A 22,035-nucleotide genomic window follows, 5' to 3' on the forward strand; every position below is an offset into this window, starting at 1 on the left:
AGCGTAGAACCCTGAATGTTTGAATGACTAGCCTGTATCAGTGATGCCCTCAGATTGCTTCACTGTGGAAAACACAATTTTGTCTTTCTTTAACTTTATTTGAGCAACTTGCAAGTTTAATCATTTCCTCATAAACCTGCTTCTACACTGACTGTATGTAGGAGTGATTACAGCTTTGAGGGATGGGGTTTGAGTTTTCTCTTTTTTCATTATGATGCAGTACTGTGAGCAATAAACAGACTCATTTCTATTTCAATGGACAAATGTTCATATCCAAAGCCAGATTTGGACCTTCGAGCTTTCAATCCAAGGATTCAAGAGACTGGGACAGACGAGTCACAAGTTTGAAGCCAGCTTGGTCTATGTAGCGAGACTCAGAAGCTAAGACAATCAAACAAAAAAGAAACAAGTCCAAAACTAAAAAGAAAAGGAGGAGAGAACAAAAGGGAAAAAGTAGAAGTGGTAGCAAGAGAGCAGAAGAGCCAAGAGCCAGGAAGGAGAGGGATATGTTTGAGAAGAAAGCAGAGAAGACAAAGGAACAACAAACGATGTTGAGAAAAAGATGGATCCTCCAAGGAAGACAGGACCACGAGGCAATCAGAGTACAGATCAGCAGTTGATGTGGATTTACTCCTGGTGGCCCCAAATGTTACAGTGAGTGTTCCTCTGGTCCTCTGTGGACGGAAGGGTTGCTGTAAGCTGGAGTTTGGTGTTAGAAAAAAAAAAGACAGAGAGAGAAGAAAGTACCTATTCTCCCAAGCCTGACCCTGGTACAACAGTACCAGTCAAGATGATTTGACTGCTACCCCACCACCCCACACTCATTAATTGATTATGACTCCAGATACTGGAATCACTAAAAATATCTAGCTGTTTCTCTCAAATTTGGGTTGAGTTTCCTTTCGCAATATGAACTATGGTCCTGCCAATTTTCAAGTTTACAGCTCCAGCTGTTGGGGAGTTACGTAAGAGCAAAAGTGATCAAAGGGCCTCAAGAATGGAAAACGCATGTATTCCCCCTGCCTCCTGCTTGCATAACTGTTCAAATGGAAGGGCAATGTCAAAGGCAATAGAAACAGCCTCTGCCCAGCCTGTCTGCCTCTAACAGCTACCTCTCCAAGGAGGCGGTGGGGGGGGGGGATAACACTGGAGAAAAAAAAAGTTTTTATTGAGAAATTTTGCTGGATTCAAAGGCAGTGCAAGCATTCTCTCTCTCTCTCTCTCTCTCTCTCTCTATATATATATATATATATATACATATATATATATGTATATATATATATATATGTGTGTGTGTGTGTGTGTGTGTATTCTCATATATATATATATTACTATATATTATATTAGAAAGAAGTCTAGAAATGTAGTGATAAATTTTTGAAGTAAAGACAGAGATTAACAAAAACAAATATCTAATGTATCTTTTCTATAATGGCTCTGATTTTAAAAAAGGAGGAGGAAGAAAGAAAGAAAGAAAGAAAGAAAGAAAGAAAGAAAGAAAGAAAGAAAGAAAGAAAGAAAGAAAGAAAGAAAGAAAGAAAGAAAGAAAGAAAGAAAGAAAGATGAACTATGAACCAAAGGCTGAGGGGCCCCAACTGGATCAGGCCTTCTGAATAGGTGAGACAGTTGATTGGCTTGATCAGTTTGGGAGGCATCTAGGCAATGGTACCAGGTCCTGGGCTCATTGCATGAGTTGGCTGTTTGAAACCTGGGGCTTATGCAGGGACGCTTGGCTCAGTCTGGGAGGAGGGGACTGGACCTGCCTGGACTGAATCTACCAGGTTGATCTCAGTCCTCGGGGGGAGGTTTTGCCCTGGAGGAGGTGGGAAAGGGGGGTGGACTGGGGGAAGGGGAGGGGGGCAGGAGGGGGGAGAACAAGGGAATCTGTGGCTATTATGTAGAACTGAATGGTATTGTAAAATAAAATAAAAGGAAAGAGAAAGAAAGGTTATGAAAGGTAATTGAAGTCAGGTGACAGAAGTTGGTGTAGATAGAAGCCCCTGTAATTCCTTGAATACAACTGCAGAATATCCTGAGCATTTTATAAGCCAGTACACTGTCCCACCCATTTCTAGAAGTGTCAGCTACGGATCTCTAGTAGCCCATGCCCTGAATCCAAATGCACAATGATTGAGAGAAGCCTGAGTCCAACTGAACTGAAAATATTTAACAAATGAGATTCTTAAATCCAGGATACACTTGATCAGTGAGTAGTTCAAGGTAGATTCAGGACACCTGTGGAGGTGCCAAGGAAACCCATCCTCAAGGAACTGATTTGACTCAATGATAGGAATAGGAAAGGAAATTCTAGAGAACCACCAAAGGGTCTAGAAGGGCAGCAGGATAAGAAGTCAGCACAATCCCTAACTACATTCTAAATATGTGTCCTTACACCCACAGGTAAGCGTGGTCCTCATCAAGGAGACCTCTCTTTGCAACAGGCAGAGACCATTACAGAAAACCACAGCCAATTGCAAGCAGAGTTGTGGAGTCTAGTCCCAACTGACACATCTACAATACAACTCCTGATTCCAAGGCCTCATGGAAGAGGAGCCACACCTAAGGCTCTGGGGTCATTGCAGAAAAAGAGTCAGAAATCATGGAAAAGCCAGAGGAACAGGGAGTTTGCTGGGACATTGTGTATCCTAGGGCTGTCAAGAGGTACACCTATAAAGTCTCATGAATGTGACTACCTAAATGTGAGCTGAACAAGGACGACACCAATATAAATGCTAAGGTGGACAGGGAGAGCCCATGAGGCCTCAACCCTCCATAAAGAAACACTGAGAGTGAGAGAAATAGTTTTCTCCGGGGAAGAGCACATCAATTAGTTATCTAATACCAAATGGTCAGCTCAAAAGCACACATTCAAGTAACGTTGTATAGACTGAGCTGGTAGTATTTAGGTATTTAGCAATATATATGTATATACACAAACAATGGTGTATGAGAGAGTTGGGAGAGAAGAAAGGGAAGGAGAAATGATGTTATTACATTATAATCTAAAGGAAATAACTAAAAGACCAAGAAGTCAGGATAGACAGGATCGGACTCGTGACTTTAGCTGGCCCTCCTCACCTTGGCAAAGACACTGCCTGGTACCATATGCAGCCTTGCTTTCTTACCGTTCACTCCACCAGCCTTATTTGGGCGTTCCATTTTTTTGGTCTTTATCATTTACCCAACCGAGGAAAGGAGAATTTATACACTGGAAAAAAACACTGACCTAGAGGACCCCTGAGACCCCTCTGGCTCTCAGACTCTTTATTTTTACTCCATTCTCACTGGTTTCTGTGCACACTTTGCCTCTTACAACCATTCCTATTATGTAGAGACATCAGGTTGCTTTCACTGTCTTACAAACGTGCTCCCTACTTGTGCCAAGCTTAACAAATAAAGGTCAGCTTAGCCTGGCTTTCAGGGCTCTCTCTTACCTGCTCCCTTTCCTGGAAATAGCATCCCCTTCCAAACCATGCCCATCTTCTGATACCTATCCCTAGGACCTTGTATCTAACTTCCCTAGGACATAGCACTAGCCCAGTCTTCTAAAATCTTTTACATTATATGCGTTTCAAGGAAGCTTGTGTGTGTTCTGCTCTCTAGTCCTTAGAACCATAGGCCAGCTGCTGCTCTGTAGTCTGCAGGGGCTTCTTGAAGAACTTGAAGGGGTCCCAGTAGTTCTGAGAACACTGACACAGAGTGAGATCCAATATCTCAGCATCAGCCTAGCTGCTTCCTGGCTCTGGGGTTGGGAAGGGGCTGGTCCCTTATGTGTAAAAATCAGGGCTACACTATTCAGCAACATGATCCACAGATCTGTGACTTCAGATTGTTTTAACTGTGTGTTCAGTGTCATAATTCTGTGGTTCAGAATACAGATCAATTGATCACACAAAAAGGACAGGTTTGGCTAAATCTTAGCTATACTATGCTATAGCTGTAAGTTTTCCTCTGTTCCCACCCAGCTCCTGCAGCCCCATGGTCCACAGCTACTCAGACCCAAATAAACACACAGAGGCTTATATTATTTTTAAACTATAGGGTCTAATGGCTCAGGCTTCTTGCTAGCTAGCTTTTACATCTAAAATTAACCCATTTCTATAAACCTATACTTTGCCACATGTCTTGTGGCTTACTGGAGGAAAAGAGAAAGGCAGAACAGGTACCTAGTATGGTGGCAGTCTGAGATGGGAATCCAGAGAGAGAGCTGACTACCCACCAGGAGAAAGAAAGACAAAGAGACTCCAGCCATGTGCTCCGGCCTGAGCTGTGCAACCGAACCTGAGGCAGAGGCCCTGTAAGTCCACAGTGTGCCCTAAGAAATCGACCCTATAGACAAGTCCCAATGTTTCATTAGAGATAAAAGGTTTGCTTCCCATAGTCGACCAGTCCGTAGATCAGAATGTCTGGGGAACATGAAATGTCTATATTATTTCAACATTTAAAAAAATTTAAAAGGCAAATTACTACATTTTAAATATTATCTACCTCAACATGGAGAAAACAAATTAGCCATGGAGTGTAGAAATTAAATGAGACAAGGTCTACACATGTGTTTGCAAGCATCAAAGTTCTTTTAAATATAGCCTCATTTGAAGTATTTTATGTATGTGACCTATGAGTATATAGACCCTCTCATCATGCAAAGTTAATTAATACCAGAAAAATAGAAAAAGACAGCTTAAACTAAGTCTATTTTAATAGAAACCAAATTTGACATAGGAAACAGCAGTGAGAAATGAAAACTTGGACTTCAAATAGCTCTGAAAGTAAAAGCTAAAAATAATTTTTAAAAAAATTCCTTATCTTACATTTCCTATTCTTTATTATTCCATCTCTATGCTAAACCATGGGACAATGAATTTACAAAATCCCTGGAGTTCTGTGCATAGCATATTGAGCAAGATTGTATCGCAGCACAATACAATTAGTTGACTTCACAGTGGACCCCTCCAGATCCTCAGAGAAGATTGTTTCCACGGGGCACTTCTGGGTTTGCAAGCTTTGCCCAGAGGGTTGCTTTCTCCTGAGAAATTCCAGCAATCACCACTTTTGTCAGCAATCATCTTCAGCCTTTTACTGTGTACAGCCCACTTGCTTCTCATCTGATTGAATGGATCTCCAACACCACTTTCATCAAGGCTGTAAAACGTCAGTTTAGAGTCTGTTTTCTAGTCTTGCTTTCCTAATATACCTTTAGCTACTTAGAGTATCAATCAGTTCTTAAAATGCAAAGAGAAATGTTAAAGTGGATCAGACGTGGGAGGTTGTTTGTTTGTTTGTTTGTTTGTTTGTGAGACAGAACTTCACTATTTAACTCATGGTGGGCTGGGTTTTTTTGTTTGTTTGTTTGTTTGTTTCTTAAACTCTTTACTCTTAGTTTTTGGGGGGCCCGCTGCCCAGCTCCCATATAATCACATGGAGGCTTATTCTTACTTATGAATGCCCAGCCTCAGCTTGGCTTGTTTCTAGACAGCTTTTCTTGACTTAAATTATCCCATCTACCTTTTGCCTCTGCTCTTTTATCTTTCTCAATTCTATATTCCTACCTTTACTTCTTACTCCATAGCTTGTTGTGTAGCTGGGTGGCTGGCCCATGATGTCCTCCTCTCCTCCTTTTCTCACTCCTTTATCTTCTCTTCCCAGATTCCTCCTATTTATTCTCTCTGCCTTCCAGCCCCACCTATCCTTTCTCCTGCCTTTCTATTGGCTGTTCAACTCTTTCTTAGACCAATCAGGTGTTTTAGACAGGCAAAGTAGTGCAGCTCCACAGAGTTAAACAAATGCAACATAAAAGAAAACAACACACTTTTGCATCACTAAACAAATATTCCACAGCATAAATGAATGTAACACATCTTCAACTAATATTCCACAACAGTGGACTCAATTCACAAGCCTCCTGCCTTGGCTTCCTGAGTGCTAGATTACAGGTGTGCACTGTAATGGATTCACTTTACAAATGTTGATTTTTCCACCTTTCTGTAAGGCTGACTTGTTTTCCTCTGTAACCTTGCTATCTACAAGAATTTGTGGGATGCATGCTCAAGTAATGAGAACTTGGTTCTATATTTTTATTTCTGATGAAGCCTATCACGTGGTCTTATGAGACAGAGACTTTGGTTTTTCTTGACTGAATAAGTAAACGGAGTGAGTGAATAAATGAAGAAACCAAAGAAAGAAATCAATAGCCAACAGCCCTAGGCTTCCACTATAGAATTTATATCGTATCAAGGAAGTCACAAACAATAGTAGCTAAACAGCATCTCAGGTAAAAAATGGATCAAAACTTGGTCTTCCCAGTTGATGAAAAGGTACAGGTCTTCAGTAGACCCATCTCTAAGCACAGCTGTCAAAAAAAAATACACTTATAAAGCTAATAACACTTGAGGCAAGAACTGACACTGTGAGTGTCTACATACCAGACATTGATGCACAGTCTATTCAATGGGGATATTTCGAGATGTCCCAAAGAAGCCACGGGGAGCTCTATGGTGAAAATCATTCATTGTCTCAAGACAAAATTTCCCTCCAAGATTCAAGAGGGAGATTATTCATGCTACTTATACTTTAATTTTTTTAGACCTATTTATTTTATGTGCATGAGATTGCCTACATGCATGCCTAATGGCCACAAAAGTTAGAAGAGGGTATCAAATACCCTGGAATTGGCATTGCAGGTGGTTGTGAGCCCCCATGTGAGGGATGGGAAGCAAATCCAGATTCTCTGCAAGGGCAGCAAGGGCTCTGAACCAGTGAGCCATCATCTCTCAGCCCTCATACACTGTAGGATGTGTGTACAGGTGCATGTGTGTGTGTGTGTGTGTGTGTGTGTGTGTGTGTGTGTGTGTGTGTGTGATTTGAAGTAGACTACAAATTGTGCATACATTTTTACAATACTTTTCTAAGATGCTTTACTTTTGCTTTTTTTTTTTTTTTTTGGTTTTGAGGTTTGCTTGCATTGAGCATCTCACCGTGGATCCATCCTTTTGAAATGTCCAGAGAATTCACTGATCTCTCTCTGCTGTAAGGAGCACTGTGGCGGGGCAATTTGGAAATATGCACATATATTTAAGTGCTGGGGCAGGGCAACACATTGTGAACAATAACAAGATGTCAGGCCAGTTCTTCTTAGAGGATATGATGGTTAGTGTTGAATGTCAACTTGGCACAATGTAGAATCATATGGGAGACAGAATTCTGGGCATGGAGGATTATCTTGATCCCAGTAGTTGGTGTAGAAAGATACATCTTTTTTTGTTTATTTGTTTGTTTTGTTTTTTTCAAGACAGGGTTTCTCTGTGTAGTTTTGGTGCCTGTCCTGGATCTCGATCTCTAGACCAGGCTGGCCTTGAACTCACAGAGATCCACCTGCCTGTGCCTCCACTGGGATTAAAGGCGTACACCACCACCGCCCGGTGAAAGATACATCTTAATTGTCGCCATTCCTCTGGCAGGAGAACCTGGAGTACATAAAGTGGGGAAGGTGATCTGGGTACTACCAGGCATGCATTCATTCACTTCTGTCTGCTCTTGACTATGGGTGTAAGATGACCAGCTCTTTCAAGTTCCTAGTCTGTGACTTCCCTACCACAATGGACTGTAACCTAGAACTGTAATCCAAATATACGCTTCCACCCTCAAGTTGCTTTATCAGAATATTTCATCACAGCAGCAAGAAAAGAAATTAAGACACAGGGATTACCAGCAAAGACATCCTGAAACACTCTACTGCCACCTTCCCAAAGTCCCAGGTGGAGATGGAAGAGAGGCAGGGAAGAGGTCAGCCAGCAGCTGAGTCTGGATGTTTCCACGGAGTCATTTGATCAACTCATCTTAGGCCTGTTTGGTTTATAGATATTCTCCTAACCACCAAAGTGGAAAAAAAAAGATAAGTAAGCAAAAGATGGATCAAGATCTTTATGTAATGAAAAGTCTTTGCTGGACATAGAATAGAGTCACACCTCAGGAACTATGGCAACTGGTCACTGTGGCATCCTCTAGAACACAACATAATCCTGCTCCAGCATCTCCCTGACACAGAAAGCAGATCAGTACCTCAGGAACTGAAGCTGTCTGCCTCTGGACTTCTCTAAAACCCAGGAACTTATGAGCTGAGAAGACGCTTAGAATCATCTGGGTTGGTTGGGCCAGCACTTTAACTTGTGGATAAACCACAATAGGACATAATATTCTTTCTTGCTAAGCTCCTATGTAATTCTGGTTTGAATATGTCCATACTTGGGGTTTCTATTTCTGCCCTAGTTTTGCTTCCTAAATTTCAGAAAATCTGGTTCTCTCTCTCTCTCTCTCCCTTCTTTCCTCTCTCCCTCCCTCCCTGGAATTTATCTTGACATGAAAATTAAGGATGGAAGAAACTCAAGGCCACAGACCTTATCTGATCAGTTAACCAGGGCCTTTTAAGGAAGGCATGATAAAATTTTATGTGCAGACTTGTCATTATAATCATGCAAGGGACCAGTCTGACCTTGGCAATGAGAGGAAGGTTTGCAGCAGGAATTGTGGAGAGAAAGTACACTAATAGACAGCACGCACTAAGCTCTGGCTAGATGACAGGTACCCTCCTCTGGAGCTCAAAGAATCCTTTCAGGAAACCTACTATAGGCCAGGAAATGTTTTATGGCTTGTCTGTAGATGAGAAAGCCGAAGCACACCGGAGTCACTTGTCGGCTGGCCTGGTGGTTCAGGCCTACACGCTCAGCTACCCAGGAAGACTGAAGAAGGAAGAGTGAAAGTTCACAATCAGCCTGGGCTACAAAACAAGTTCAAAGCTAGCCTGGGCAACATAGTGAGAACCTGTCTCAAAATAAATAATAATAATAACAATAATAACAATAATAATAGTAAAATAATAATAATAATAATAATAATAGTAAAATAATAATAATAATTATGGCTAGGAAAAATAGATCAGAAGTTAGGTGATAGCCTAGGTATGTGAAGCCATAGGTTCATGTGAAGCCACAGGTTCAACACTTCCTACTCTTACCACATATACATATACATGCATGTGTATGCACATCCACACATATGCACATGCACGCACACACACACACACACACACACTCACACACATACACATACACACACACACACACACACACACACACATACACACACACTGGTTTGGTTAAGACACAGATAATACGTGGTAGGGACAGAACTTGAACCCAGGCACCTAGGGCACCAAATTCATGGTTTTGACCTCTATGTCATGCTGCTGGGACTTTATTTACTTGCCCATCACACCTAAACTTCCCAGTGCTTTCTTCCTCCTTTCCTCTATTATTTTTTCCTGTGCATCTCACTATCCATCTGACCCCACAAGAAAAGCCTGCTTCCTGAGCAGTGTTTGTTGTTGGCATTATACATCCTTCATTTATTCAACAGACAGGAAACGTCATTTGGTGAATACTCAAAAAAAAAAAAAAAAAGAATCGGATTTGCTTACTTAAAACACACATAACAAATAAGCATTTCAACTTTAGTGGATGTGTCAGAAGAATACTCTTTAGTGGGTTGGAAGGAAAAAAAAATCAAAGCAAAACCAAACCTTCGTCTTCGCTTCTTAACTCTGTGTGTGGCAACAACCAAGACTTAAGTTTCCCCTGGTCGTTGGTATTTGAGGCACTTGAGTCTAGTCCACTCAGGCTGCTCATGTCAAGGCTGCACCCAGCAGCACTTCCATAACCTATCTACCCTTCTCCTGAGGTGCTTGGGGCCATTGCAACTTCCCTCTTACCTGCTGGGCTGGAGGGTTCTCGGGGGCCACTTGCAGGTCACTGTGGTACAGGCCATACTTTGTGGTCATTGCTTTGCTTTTGGTTTTGACATTCTGCTTTTGCATTTCCCATCGGACCAAAACCAGATCTGTAGTTTTCAATTCGATGTATTCTGTTCCTGTAAGGAGGAAGTCAACTGTTAGCTGGGGCCGGGCTGCTTTTCATTTACCAAATTCTCAATTTCCCAAAGGCTAGAATGTGCTAGTAGACATTTGCCTGGTTAGCCTATCAAAACCGGGCAGGCGATCAGCAACACTTAGTTGAAATGTATAAAAATGAATACATGACTCTTCTCCCTACGTGGGTCACCTCCTGTCTCACACTATGAAGTCACCCACTCCCATCCAGTTTCCTCAAGAATCCACCCCATGTACATTGTGTTATTAAATTGAATCTTAGACTGAGGACACGTGAGTGACACAGCTTCTTTTTTATTATAATAATATTTTTAATAGTTTTGAAATTATAAATTCATCACCCTCCCCTTTCCTTCTTCCAACCTCTTCTGTGTATCCCTTTGCCCTCTTTCAAATTCATGGCCCCTTTTCCTTTGTTATTACATATATACATGTACATGTGCATATGTACATATGGATATTATAACACATATAATCCTAACCACATAAATACAACCTGCTCAGTCCATAAATGTTACTTGTGTATACATGATGCCAGGACTGACCATTTTATGCTGGATAACCAACTGGGGTTCAGGGCTCTTCCCTGGGGCAACTAGAGAATGGGAAAGTCCAGTGACACAACTTGTATATACTCTAAAATGTCCTTTGTCAAGATCCATCCAAGTTATTGCTGACTGCTTAAGTTTGATGATAGGGCATAGAAATGGATATATTGTTTTCTAAATCTTTGTAAGTGATCGGAAGTTTCTGGGATAGCCTGTGGTACAGGATATACTGTTACACTGTACATATAAACCTGTACCACAGGATAGCACAGATAGGCCTACACAAACTGATCATGTAAGTAAGGGAATGTGATTTTACAGGATGCGGCAGTAGCAGAAGCTGGACCCACATCTTCCTGGGGTAATTGCCAAAGAAGATATTTGTGTTTGTTGCCACGTATTTGAGTGCTGATTTCAAATCCATTTATTTGGGAGTCTTGTGAAACCATTTCAGTCCCAGGCTAAATAGATGGCTCCCATGGAAATAATATTTATGTTTTGGTCTTCCTGTGGAGCTCAGTATCTGTTTCCCACACTGTACTCTCTCAGCTTCAGGCACCCCAGGAATCTAGGTTGTAATGCTGGAATTTCTTAGGAACAGGAATATAAAATGGTACTTATGACAAAGTTAACTGGAAACTTTGGATACATGCAATTGCTGTGTATGTGTGTGTGTGTTGTGTGTGTGTGTGTGTGTGTGTGTGTGTGTGTGTGTGTGTGTGTGTGTGTGTGTGTGTATAGATGTATGTGGACAAAGATTTACAATAAGAGATATTTCCTCTTACCAGAAAAAGGGAAATGTTGGCTCTATAAACTCTGAAAGTACAGAAATGTCCAAAGAGCAGAGTTTGGTCTCTAACCAGGTAAATGAACCTTCCCACTATATAATTGGGTGAATTAAGTAAAGGCATTAAGATATCCTTAGCCATGAAAGCATGTACATTGCAAACAAATCAGGCCGTGGTTTTCTGTCTGCATACTACTATGGGCATTGGACATCTTTAATGAAATACCTTACACAAGGGAGAGAAACAGTTAAACTAGAATTGTTATTATTTGTGACTTTTAGAAGTTAAGATACAAGCGAGGGCGTTGAGTTAGGATCCATGATGTAAGTACACACCCCGTGACCTGACTTGATACATTTTTGAATTTTCCAGTGTCTCCATTTCCTGCTAGAGTTAATGGGAAGAGATAATTCTGTTTAGGACTGAAATTCTTCAACTTTGAAATGCAAAGATCACTCTTACTGCACTTGATAGTTTTCCCCCGATATGCAGCACCCAAAGACCTGGTCCCCACTTGTAAGGCAGCAGCAGCAGCAGCAGCAGCAGCAGCAGACTTCTGCTTGAAATGTGGTACCTTCTGCCTTTGTTAAAAGCCTGGCTTGTATTGCCAGCTCACTTAGCAGTGATGCCCTAGTGGTATGAGAGCTGAAGATGCTTCTACAATCCATCATAGCAAGGGTGTATGTCAGCTTACACAAACACGATGCCAGCAGTGTCAAAGATGGGAAGATACCTGCAAGTTGATTATATGGGAGATGGCAATTATGCTAGTGAAATTATCTAACCCTGCATCAAAGGTCTAGATGCTAACAGAAAGTAAACATGATGTTATCGCAACCAACAAAACAACAAACAACACCCACCCAAACAAAACAGCACAACTCCTAACTCTCTGCAAAAGACATGATTGACAAAGTTTGGGCCTACACATCCATCAATACGAAGAGGTTGTTTTTCCAGCACTGTACACATCCCATTTGGTTTGAATTGTTTTGGTGTGGTTTGTCCAGAAGAGGTTAAAAGTTGTATAAATATTAAAGTGATCTGGTTTCTTACTGAGTGAACCAGACTCAATTAATTTTGGTCAGCATGATTCTAACAAACCAGAATGTTGCAGATGGAACATTCCAAGTTCCGCTGACCCACTTCAAATGAAAGTATATGCACTGGAGGCCAATGCATGACTAGATGGGCATAATTAGAACTGTTTGTTTAATGTTTCACTGCATGTGTCCACATCAGGCATATGCCTGGCTGGTTTGGGCCAACTGGTCTGAGGCTGAAATATGTTAATGTACATCACTCGACTGTTAGTCCCTGGAGGAGTGCAACCTTTGATCACAAATCCCTTTTGGCCATTCCCTCGATGTTACCAGATCAAAAATGTGGGTATTTATTTAATTTGGCATGAATTGGAAAATTAAATCAACACATCACCAAACACAAGCCCTCCAGAAGATGTGGTTCAGGCAAGGATCCGAGGGCAGTCCCAGTGGAACAATTCCTATGGCACATAAAGTTTTTATTATGCATAAACTCCAAATTTATTTTTACATTTTTTTCAAGGCTGTCAGTGGAAGGATGGCTGGCATATAGCAAATTGCAGATTGTAAAATCTTTCCACAATGAGGCAACTGCATTTTCCATAGTGACTGTGGTCCAGGTTCTCACAGCCATGTTCTTACCACACTGGACCGTGGCCAGGCACCTTGGAGGTCAGACAAATACAGCTAGCTAAGGAAATCCTAGATGATAGCCCTGTCACAGTGTCCTTTCCCAGACCCCTCCCAGCCACCAAGCCACCGGCTTCCTTGCCGCAGACCCAGCTCAATGTCCTTCTCTCCTGCCCAAGTTTCCACACGATGGCTAACATTCCACATTGTTCTTGGCCCAGAGCTTGGCCCTTGCTCCCGGAGCCTTGGAATCCATCTAGAAATGAGGCTCTTCTAAGCCCAGCTTCCTGTGCAGACTTCAAACACACACACAGGGACCAGAACTAGCTCTCATGGGGTGAGAAAACAACACAAAATACACAAACCTGGGCCTCCAAGCTGCCAACAACAGGCTAATAAATCATTCCTTGTTGGCCTGGGTGGAAGAATCACTCTGAGATCACTTCTTCTCTACTTGGGGGATAAAGAACCCTCCAAACCCCAAAAATGTAACCCAGATTCTTTGTAGACAGTCTGCAGTGAGTTCCAAATGGCTTGTGAAATAAAAGGTTACTTTTTGGAGATTGTAGGAAGAGCATCTTTTTTTAAGCATTCAACTTTATCTCTCCCCAAACATTGCTCTTTGCAAAATATAGCACTCTTGGAAAGGAACTAGATAAATTCACACAAGGATAGCATAAGTCTTCTTTGCATTACAAAATGAATCTGTAAGATCTGGGTCCCTTCTAGCAACGCCTTTCAACAATTACAATTAAGTTTTTTTGCTCAAAGGATGAAAAAAAATCTTCCTTGAAGAAATAAGATTTGAATTTATGGTTATAAAAATGCCAGCTACCTCCACCAAGTCTTCCAAGGAGAAACTATGAATGTTGCCCAAAATGCAGCAAGCTGTACCAGCAATTCAAGCATGTGGAAGACAGGGCTGAACAGAGATGCAGCCACAAATGCAAGGTCAGTGTGCCAGTGATCACCACAGGGCTGCATCCACTCATTTGTCTTGGAACCCACATACTTTCCAGCAGTGACTTCAAGATACAGCTACGCACTTCTGCTCAGTGGCTCTACTCTAGAATTTCTCTAGAAGAAAAAGCAAACAATAGTTTCCATTTGCCTGTGTGCTATCTGTGGCTTCTATTCAGGGGACTGGAATGGAAGTCAGTGAAAATGTTAGTATTTCTCCTTTCCTCCTCCCCGGGAATCAATAGATGCTTTCATTTGTTGGGGAAAGGAGGGCTCTAACAAATTGAAACAAATCCTCAAACATGGGTTCAATTCTGAACCTGTCTTCTGGCTATTAGAATGTTCTTCCTCTTTTCCTAGAACTGAAATTTATGTATATTCTATGGCAAAAATAAACATAGTTTCTATTTATGGATGAGGGACAGAAAAAGCATTAGAATCCAGCTACTCTCAGGCAAACTAGGACAGTCAGGCGACAGAACCCCAGCAGGACACAGAGCAGTAAACACCGTGAGTCATGCTTTCCTTCAATAAAAGTTCTTAAAACTCATGCGGCTAGTAATTAGACAAAGGGTCACAGAGCTCCAGACAACGGGAGGAGCCCTGACTCTCAGACTCTAAGGATAACTGAAATAAGGGGCAATGTGTACATCTGATCAAGCCTCAGGGTGCTTCAGCACGGTTGGCAACTGGGTGGCCCCTCACCGGCCATCCAGAGCCTGGAAGAGCTGTCTCAGGATTGGAGACCTCCTGTGAATCTTAGTGCAATTTAGAGAGACCTGATACAAAGCCTGTGAGTTCTTCCACCAAGAAAGATAAAAGCATGCCACTAAATACTCATTACTTGGAATTAGAAATCTGCTTACTTACCTTACACTTACTTTCTCCTCTCCCTCACTCCCCCATACCCCCCAAATATATACATTAGTCATATATATCTATGGAGCAAGTAGCTCTGAAAGGTGGTATGATTTTAAAACACAAGCAGATGAAATTACGAAACAATAACTTCCCTAGATGACTAAAGAATAATTAACATGTAAAACTTAGAGGAAATTTTATTTTGCTGTACCAGAGAAGCATTCATCAAAAGAAAAACAAAGAGTTTGTATAATAGATTCAAGAAGAACTTTGGATATCCAAAATTCCAACACACAATAATAAATCTCCAATGATAAGATGTCATAATAGCTTCAAATTAAAATACTTAGGCTCAGATAACCTGCAGTAATGCCTTTAAGAAACTGCAGCATATATATATATTCTGCAGTTTCAGTTCATTGTTGTTATACATACATACATATATTATATATATATAGAGAGAGATGTATGTTTTATATATATATATATAAAATATATACGCTCATGGAAATATATGTACACACATATATAATCACTGTTTCTGTAAACTGATTATCTCTTTTTCATTGGCCTACTGCATCCTATCCAAAGGGAATTATAACCAGCTCTACTGGGAATCCCTCATGTGATGAAGACCTTTCCAAAACACAAGCCAAACAGCGTCTTTTCTTCAAAATCTTTTTCCTGCCTTGCACTTACGTTTCTTTCTAACTCTGCTCAGCCCTGACCCTCCAGCTATGGCCTGCTCCTGCTGCCCAGACAGGAACAGGAGATTTTGCTCCTCTACGTATGTGCTGCTTCTGGAGCACTGAGTACCATCCTGCATAGCACGCTGGTTGCGGTGTTACTCCGTGGAAGTGTGGGGGCGGGACTTGAGGGGTCCTGACTAATGTGTCTCTGCTCTAAATGCCCCACGACATGTGCTCATGGCAGCCTCATATCCTGGAGAAGGGATGATGAAAATACTTCCAGGTGAGCTGAAGCCTAAGAGAATTTGGAGACAATAAACAAGAAGTTTGTCATAACCCTCTTAATGACATTTACTATTACTTTCTTTATCCTAATACAAAGTAACACGTATTTATGTAAAAAATAAAGAAAGTAGAATAAAATGTATAAAAATTATCATTTAAAACCATCATCTAAACCGGGTGGTGGTGGTGCATGCCTTTAATCCCAGCATTCAGGAGGCAGAGGCAGGCAGATTTCTGTGAGTTCGAGGCCAGCCTGGACTACAGAGTGAGTTCCAGGAAAGGCACCAAAGCTACACAGAGAAACCCTGTCTTGCAAAACCAAAAAACAAAACAAAAAAACCATCATCTATATCTCATCACCTACATATACGCTAATGTTTTGTTTCATAATCTTCCTATCGTTTTTTTACATACATCATATGTCTATATATGAAATTAAATTCATTCTAGTCATTCTATTTTATCCATTTATTTATGTATTTGATTTCACTATACCATGAACATTTCTCTCATTAAATATATTAAAATTAGATAAAAGAAAATAAATTTCTTTTATCAAAAAAACAGTAGAATGAATAAATATGACTGACAAACTAAACAAGCAGCGAGGTTTAGCAGCGGTGATTGTGAAGCACCATCTGGACCTGACTTGGGGTGGGGGGCAGACACTCTCTATTTGACACAGTATCACTTGAAGGTAGAGATCCTGCTGGAGAAGCCCAGACCCTGATGTGGACATCTCCACTCTGCAATATGGAGCTGAATATCAAACCCCTCAGCCTAAGTTGAGATCAGTGGCCTTACTAAGACTGCACAGTCCACAGCACAACAGCCATTGCTCCCTCCAGGAGCTACTGTGAAGATGAACGAGGTAACGCTGTGAACTGAGAAGTACTAAGCAAGCGCAGTCAATGACTGTTCATCGTTCTATGGAGCATAGCGTGATGGGCACCATCTAGTTTCCACTAGTTACCTAATCTCCCTGGTAAGTGTGGAAGCAGGAAACGTCTCCCTGTCTCAGGATTTCCTACCTCCTAACTTCACTAAAATCACCCATAGCCTGGAAGATATTTCACATCAACCCCATCCCAGGGAAGATCAGCAAAATGAACATCGCTAGTCTTATTTTCTTTTACCAAAGGGGTTCCCCCCCCACACACACTAAAAGACAATAAAATAAAAACAAGTGGCTTTACAAGGAGTGTACCTCCTTAATAATGAAGAATGCAACTCCTGGATTGCCAATAGGAGCAAACATTATAAACTCACAAACATAACAAAATAAGAGTCCCATGCTACTCCATGCTACCTAGAACAGATCTCAAGGGGTACCAATATTGTATCCTACACACTAGCACAGGCACATTTATGGTAACTGATCACTTGATTCCCAACTAGCTGATGAGCCCAATGAAGCAAGGTACCTTTAGGACATTCTGTAATCCCTATGACTCTGTCTGTAACAGGGAGTTCTTTAAAACCAACTGACCCAAAATATACAAAGGACTATTAACCCCCAGCAATAAGTAAACAAATAGCCCTGTTTAAAAACAGGCAAAAATTAGACAATTCAATCAAAAATTTGTTTGAAAGGATCTCCTGTTCTTGTCTAGATCTGGAGTGTTCTTGAAAGGTACAAGTATTAATGGCTTCCCCTAACTCTGGCAGTACTGGGAGGTGGTGAAACCTTTAATAGTGGGGACTAATGGGAAAAGTTGTCATCGGGGGTGTGCCTTGAAAGGGACATTAGGACTGCATCCCTTCCTGCCCCCTTTGCCTTGTCTTTGCCTTCTAAGTGCTATGAGTACAACAGCTCTTCCACCATGATGCACTCACTATGACAGCAAAGGCCCAAAGCACAGGGCCAAGAGAGCCGCCTGAAACAGTGAGCTGAGTCAAAAACTTCCCTCCTTTTAAGTTATTTTAAATATTTTAAATATATTCAAATGTTACAGGGATAGAAAGCTAATGCATTGCTATTACTAATAATAATAATAATAATAGTAATAATAATACAGATAACAAATAAGTACATGAAAAAATACTCAGTATCGTCAAGATTATAGAACTATAGATTAAGATAATAACAAAGTATCTCTACCCATCTACTAGGTTAGCTATTACATCCATGTAATGGGATATTATTCAGGTATCAAAAGAAATGAGCTATTAAGCCATACTAAACCTAGAGAAAACTTAAACACATCCTACTAAACGAAAAAGTCCCATTGTAGGCTATCAACTGTATGTTTCCAATTATACATCATTTGAGAAAAGGAACTCTGCAAAACCACTAAAATGCCCAGGGGTTGCCAGGCTCCTGAGGCAGAGAGAGAGAGAGAGAGAGAGAGAGAGAGAGAGAGAGAGAGAGAGAGAGAGAGAGAGAGAGAGAGAGATCTTAGGGGAGTCATCGGTAATGAGACTCCTCTGAATGATACTGTGATGGCCTATGGATGATGCTGCCTATTTGTCAAAAGCCATAGGACTGAATGGGACAGAGTGTGAAACTATGAGCCTGAATGTCACATTAATGGATGACATCAATTAATAGGGAGAACTAGAAACATCAAAGGAAACATGATTTCTAGCCATTTCTCTAGAAGCCCACAATTGCTCTAGGAAGTAAAGCTTTTAACTCCCCATCTATTCAAACCTCTCCTGATGGGGGAGTTTCATTGAAGGGCAAGGGAGGCAGCTCCTCTCCGGATCTGGCTACAGTCTCTAAGCAGGAAATGCTACTGAAATTTCTTTGATAAAAAATTTGAACTGTGACAAGTCTTTCCCTTGAATACTAAGCACAAAGGCAATATGGAATCTGAACTCATGCGGCTGCATGCCAAGAGTCTCCTTCAGAGCCCTGACTGCTTCTGAAATAAAATCTGTCAGAACTTCACAGGCATGGAAGCAAAATGCCTCCTCCCCACAGTCCCCTGAGGGCAGTGACCTCAGGCCTTGAACATAAACAGACAGGGAAAGACAGCATAGATAGATCTCTGGATTTTGGGGGGGTCTCGAACGTGTATGGAATCATAAGTAACTTTCCAGGCAGCTAAAAAGCCTTTCTAGTAAGTCAAGGACATAATAATTCATTTGCGCTAATAAACTTTGAACTTGCACCAAATTAGATGCATATTACTTGGATCTGTGATGGGTCACTGACAAAAGAATATTTTAGGCTATAGGTATCACCTCAATAAAGAATAAATAAAGGAAGAGGAGAGGGAGAAAGGAAGAGAGATGGTTCTGAGGGGTTTGGGGGAGTCCCTTAAAGCACAGGTGTTTAAGTACACCCATCACGTCGTGAACTCTGAGGTTGTACATATGTTGGAGAGGAAGGTCTCATGCACTTCAAAGAGAAGATGGCTTGGTGAGGAAAATAGTGTTTTCCCACAGCTCTCATGCTTGCTCAGAATTCTAGCTCTTTTGTCTCAAAAATACCCACAAGCCAGCATATTTTTCCAACATTTTGCCTGTGACATCTGTAAAGATCTAATTAAGAACCACCTTCTTTCCACCTCTTTCCTCCAAGCCCATGTTTTCCATCCACATTTTCCTACGAAGGATGAAGTCCTTTGAAGTACCTAGCTTGTGTGCTTCATAGAGACATCAAAATAAGACCAAAAATCAGAAACAAACAAGAACATCAAAGCTGAAGTGAATATAATTATCTTGGAAACTGGTTTCTTTAATTTTAAAATTACATATAGAAACCGGGTTGGGGAAAGGCTTAGTAGCTTCCTCGGGGTCCCATCATGCTGAATCTAGAAATAGAGCCTCTCTTTTGTAGACAAAACAAACATCAGTATCCTTTAATCTGAATACAACTTTTGTTGTAATTTTTTTATTTTTTTATACATCGTATTTTATTAAAAAGCATCATTTACTGATTAATTCACTTGCTCCATGAATGTTGGTTGAAGACATTGTCCACTACGATCCTGCCGGCAACGGCAGTTGCGAAAATTGGCAGGGTAGGTATGAATTGGACCTACCTGTGTATGACATCTTTAATACTGTCATTGGAGGAAAAGCTAAGAGGTGGGTATGAATACGAACTTCACTGTGAGCTGGTTCTCACAGAATTTAGGGTCAACCAGAGAGGATGCGTTTTCAAGTCGGTAAGCAAGTCCATGAAAGTAAGAACGAAATAAAATTGAAGACTGGAAAGAAGAGAAGAAAGAGACTCAGAAACTAGTTACTGTGTTCACAAGCGTAGGTTTTTCTCTGTCCACAGGAAGGGGTCACTGGGCATCTTAAGCAGAGACCTCATGAGCTGAGATCTGTGTTTTTGGGGAAATCGATATAGTGAGGAAATGATCGTGCCTGGCTCATGGCAGTACTCGTGGTGCTTCCATCAGTGGCTTCAGAGCTGGCAGCCTCTACAGAAGAAGGTTCAGGGTCTCCAAACCTCTCTAAAGCAAATGCTCACCCCTGCTGCCATGCCAGAAAAGAGGGGTCTTTTAGGCCAAGTCATTTAAAATTCCACAGCTACCAACAAGACAGTGTAAATCAGGATGCAGACCGAGTCGCTGCATTCATTGAAAACTAGGGTCAACCCCACATCTCTCCTGAGCCTGCAAGGAGCAAGATGCTTCCAAACTCTTCCCAGACTCGCAAGGAGAATGGAGCCAGATGAATGCTAATTAAGGGAACCCATTTTGAGTTTATACGGCAGAGGTTGGCAAACTTTCTGTAAATATTTTATGCTCTCAGGGCCACACAGTCTCACTGCAACCATTCAGTTCTGTTGCTATAGACAAAATGTAAATGAGTGAGTGGGGCTGTGTTCCAATAAAACTCCAGTTCCCGAACAGGCAATGGGCCAGACTTAACCTTCCAGGCAGAGTGGCCCCCCACCTCCTATTCAGTGGGAATCCATGGTCTCGGCAATCTTTACATAGACTATATTTTCTTTGCATTGTCTGATCACACTCCTCTACAAGTTAAAGGTGGCATTTCAGTGGAGTTGCTAGACTTCACTTTTCTGTTCCTTACTTCCTTTTATGCGTGTGAAGCAGGCCATCTGAGAAAGTGAATGTTGAATTTGACTTCTTATTAAGCATCCATGAGCACTGACAAATAACAGTCTTAGAAAGCCAAAGTATTGGAACAGGAAAGGGGGTTAATGGTGTCCTCATCTGATCACTTCCTTGGCGTGACCACCTAAACCTAAAGGGACGAAATGACTTGTCCACTGTAATGCGGCCAATCCACCCAGAGGTCTTTCTTCTTATGCAACCACATTTTTCTTTCATTTATTTAATTTTAGAAAACAAAAGCAACCCTTGTTCAAGGTGCCAGAAAAGCACACTCTACCAGCAGTCCACTCCAGCTGACAAACTGTCCAATCTGAGGACCAGGATGAAAGAGATGCCACTTGCCAGACAGATGCACATGTGTGGTCCTGTCCCTCAAGTTCTCCCTGAGGCAGGAGAGCAGCCAGCCCAGGATGTACAGAAGCCACGGAGCTGCAGGGCATGCCCAGGACCAGCCACTCTTCTCACCAGAACCATGAGAGCAAATATCACTCACTTTACTGTCCGATTCCTCAGAAAGGGTGTCCAACTTACCTCTTGGGTTAATATGTTGCCTAGGGATTTGTGAACCTCATCCACGTCTGTTGGATTTGGTGGAAACCAAACACTAGAGAAGTCCCTGGAACAAGAGTCTTCATTTTGACACCATTTTCTTCCTTTTGCTTTCTGGCCTTCTCTGTGGGATTCCCCCTGTACAGCGAGGCCCAGGTGAGAACTCACAGGGAGTCCATACACGAGTGTGCATTTACCCATTCAAGATGGAGCATTTTATCCAGCATGGAACATTTCCGTTGAATGGAAGTCATAAAAATAAATTACAGGATGTCCACCATTGAGTCATTCTATGATGGATGAACTGCGTTCAATCCCTTAACTATGTCCTTCCACTAACATTATGCCTGGTTGGTATCTGTATTGGAAGTATTCTGAAATCTTTGTCATGCATATTCTCTTTCATCATACAAGAAGGTCGCCAACTCTTTATTGATTTGGTATTGTTTATTTCTGTCTTCCAACGCATTTTCCTTGTGCTCTCTTTAGCAGAAGTAATTCAGTCATCCAGCCAGGCTTTGTTAGCATTGCCGCTGACCCAGGCGACCAAAGCAATTTGAAACAGTGAGCTCTTTTCTGGCATGAGCTGGATGGGTACCAACACTTTCAAACTCAGAAAGTTCTCCGAGTTTTCATTTGTAATTTTGCTTGTCGTATACTGGGCTTTGTGTGAATGATCACATTTAATGCCCTGAGAACCCCA

The sequence above is a fragment of the Peromyscus maniculatus genome, chromosome 15, assembly GCF_049852395.1.
Source record: "Peromyscus maniculatus bairdii isolate BWxNUB_F1_BW_parent chromosome 15, HU_Pman_BW_mat_3.1, whole genome shotgun sequence".
NCBI lineage: Eukaryota > Metazoa > Chordata > Mammalia > Rodentia > Cricetidae > Peromyscus > Peromyscus maniculatus.